Below are 2,711 nucleotides of genomic sequence, written 5' to 3'. Positions count from 1 at the left end.
CACCGGATCCCATCAGAACTCCGCAGTTAAGCGTGCTTGGGCGAGAGTAGTACTAGGATGGTTCACCTCCTGGGAAGTCCTCGTGTTGCACCTTTTTTTTATTCTATGTTTTGCCGAAAAATTCACGGAGCAGTTGCTCAAAAAGCGATTTTCGGGTCGGTTGTTTTATTTGTTGTTGGAAATAAATATAAGATTATTTTGTCTTTACAAAGAAAGTTTCATGCTTCGGATGGATTTTAATTAGTTAGTCGGGGGTGCCTATTTTTGCGGTATTTTCTTTGTAGCAACGCGTATATACAATTACGACGCATTAATTTGCAGGTGCGATCATACCAGCACTAATGCACTGGATCCCATCAGAACTCCGCAGTTAAGCGTGCTTGGGCGAGAGTAGTACTAGGATGGGTGACCTCCTGGGAAGTCCTCGTGTTGCACCTTTTTTTTTATTCTATTTTTTGCCGAAAAATTCACGGAACAGTTGATCAAAAAGCGATTTTCGGGTCGGTTGTTTTATTTGTTGTTGGAAATAAATATAAGATTAGTTTGTCAATACAAAGAAAGTTTCATGCTTCAAATGGATTTCAGGAAATAAATATAAGATTAGTTTGTCTTTACAAAGAAAGTTTCATGCTTCGGATGGATTTCAATTAGTTAGTCGGGGGTGCCTATTTTTGCGGTATTTTCTTTGTAGCAACGCGTATATACAATTACGACGCATTAATTTACAGGTGCGATCATACCAGCACTAATGCACTGGATCCCATCAGAACTCCGCAGTTAAGCGTGCTTGGGCGAGAGTAGTACAAAGATGGGTGACCTCCTGGGAAGTCCTCGTGTTGCACCTTTTTTTTTATTCTATTTTTTGCCGAAAAATTCACGGAACAGTTGATCAAAAAGCGATTTTCGTGTCGGTCGTTTTATTTGTTGTTGGAAATAAATATAAGATTAGTTTGTCTTTACAAAGAAAGTTTCATGCTTCGGATGGATTTCAATTAGTTAGTCGGGGGTGCCTATTTTTGCGGTATTTTCTTTGTAGCAACGCGTATATACAATTACGACGCATTAATTTACAGGTGCGATCATACCAGCACTAATGCACCGGATCCCATCAGAACTCCGCAGTTAAGCGTGCTTGGGCGAGAGTAGTACTAGGATGGGTGACCTCCTGGGAAGTCCTCGTGTTGCACCTTTTTTTTTATTCTATTTTTTGCCGAAAAATTCACGGAACAGTTGGGGGAACAGTTGATCAAAAAGCGATTTTCGTGTCGGTCGTTTTATTTGTTGTTGGAAATAAATATAAGATTAGTTTGTCTTTACAAAGAAAGTTTCATGCTTCGGATGGATTTCAATTAGTTAGTCGGGGGTGCCTATTTTTGCGGTATTTTCTTTGTAGCAACGCGTATATACAATTACGACGCATTAATTTACAGGTGCGATCATACCAGCACTAATGCACCGGATCCCATCAGAACTCCGCAGTTAAGCGTGCTTGGGCGAGAGTAGTACTAGGATGGGTGACCTCCTGGGAAGTCCTCGTGTTGCACCTTTTTTTTTATTCTATTTTTTGCCGAAAAATTCACGGAAGAAGTTGATCAAAACGCGATTTTCGGGTCGGTTGTTTTATTTGTTGTTGGAAATAAATATAAGATTAGTTTGTCTTTACAAAGAAAGTTTCATGCTTCGGATGGATTTCAATTAGTTAGTCGGGGGTGCCTATTTTTGCGGTATTTTCTTTGTAGCAACGCGTATATACAATTACGACGCATTAATTTGTAGGTGCGATCATACCAGCACTAATGCACCGGATCCCATCAGCACTCCGCAGCTAAGCGTGCTTGGGCGAGAGTAGTACTAGGATGGATGACCTCCTGGGAAGTCCTCGTGTTGCACCTTTTTTTTTATTCTATTTTTTGCCGAAAAATTCACGGAACAGTTGATCAAAAAGCGATTTTCGTGTCGGTCGTTTTATTTGTTGTTGGAAATAAATATAAGATTAGTTTGTCTTTACAAAGAAAGTTTCATGCTTCGGATGGATTTCAATTAGTTAGTCGGGGGTGCCTATTTTTGCGGTATTTTCTTTGTAGCAACGCGTATATACAATTACGACGCATTAATTTACAGGTGCGATCATACCAGCACTAATGCACCGGATCCCATCAGAACTCCGCAGTTAAGCGTGCTTGGGCGAGAGTAGTACTAGGATGGGTGACCTCCTGGGAAGTCCTCGTGTTGCACCTTTTTTTTATTCTATTTTTTGCCGAAAAATTCACGGAACAGTTGGGGGAACAGTTGATCAAAAAGCGATTTTCGGGTCGGTTGTTTTATTTGTTGTTGGAAATAAATATAAGATTAGTTTGTCTTTACAAAGAAAGTTTCATGCTTCGGATGGATTTCAATTAGTTAGTCGGGGGTGCCTATTTTTGCGGTATTTTCTTTGTAGCAACGCGTATATACAATTACGACGCATTAATTTGCAGGTGCGATCATACCAGCACTAATGCACCGGATCCCATCAGAACTCCGCAGTTAAGCGTGCTTGGGCGAGAGTAGTACTAAGATGGGTGACCTTCTGGGAAGTCCTCGTGTTGCACCTTTTTTTAATTCTATTTTTTGCCGAAAAATTCACCGAACAGTTGATCAAAAAGCGTTTTTCGGGTCGGTTGTTTTATTTGTTGTTGGAAATAAATATAAGATTAGTTTGTCTTTACAAA

General features: G+C 40.1%; 7 non-coding genes and 1 pseudogene across 7 annotated transcripts; all 8 read left to right on the top strand.

Moving 5' to 3' along the window:
- On the top strand, nt 1–94 carry LOC113785075 (5S ribosomal RNA; annotated as a pseudogene; the record flags this gene model as incomplete).
- A 225-nt stretch (nt 95–319) lies between these two features.
- On the top strand, nt 320–438 carry LOC113785078 (5S ribosomal RNA). The gene has a single exon (XR_003471230.1). It is a non-coding gene; the product is annotated as a 5S ribosomal RNA (ribosomal RNA).
- Nucleotides 439–726: 288 nt separating this feature from the next.
- Nucleotides 727–845, top strand: LOC113785073 (5S ribosomal RNA). Its single transcript, XR_003471226.1, has one exon. It is a non-coding gene; the product is annotated as a 5S ribosomal RNA (ribosomal RNA).
- A 226-nt stretch (nt 846–1,071) lies between these two features.
- On the top strand, nt 1,072–1,190 carry LOC113785077 (5S ribosomal RNA). The gene has a single exon (XR_003471229.1). It is a non-coding gene; the product is annotated as a 5S ribosomal RNA (ribosomal RNA).
- Nucleotides 1,191–1,428: 238 nt separating this feature from the next.
- On the top strand, nt 1,429–1,547 carry LOC113785076 (5S ribosomal RNA). Its single transcript, XR_003471228.1, has one exon. It is a non-coding gene; the product is annotated as a 5S ribosomal RNA (ribosomal RNA).
- A 227-nt stretch (nt 1,548–1,774) lies between these two features.
- On the top strand, nt 1,775–1,893 carry LOC113785074 (5S ribosomal RNA). Its single transcript, XR_003471227.1, has one exon. It is a non-coding gene; the product is annotated as a 5S ribosomal RNA (ribosomal RNA).
- A 226-nt stretch (nt 1,894–2,119) lies between these two features.
- Nucleotides 2,120–2,238, top strand: LOC113785072 (5S ribosomal RNA). Its single transcript, XR_003471225.1, has one exon. It is a non-coding gene; the product is annotated as a 5S ribosomal RNA (ribosomal RNA).
- A 237-nt stretch (nt 2,239–2,475) lies between these two features.
- LOC113785079 (5S ribosomal RNA) lies at nt 2,476–2,594 on the top strand. Its single transcript, XR_003471231.1, has one exon. It is a non-coding gene; the product is annotated as a 5S ribosomal RNA (ribosomal RNA).
- Nucleotides 2,595–2,711: the final 117 nt, after the last annotated feature.

The sequence above is a fragment of the Cicer arietinum genome, unplaced genomic scaffold (assembly GCF_000331145.2).
Source record: "Cicer arietinum cultivar CDC Frontier isolate Library 1 unplaced genomic scaffold, Cicar.CDCFrontier_v2.0 Ca_scaffold_2786_v2.0, whole genome shotgun sequence".
Lineage (NCBI taxonomy): Eukaryota > Viridiplantae > Streptophyta > Magnoliopsida > Fabales > Fabaceae > Cicer > Cicer arietinum.
Note: the sequence above shows the minus strand (reverse complement) of the source record. Positions and strands in the feature narration are given on the sequence as shown.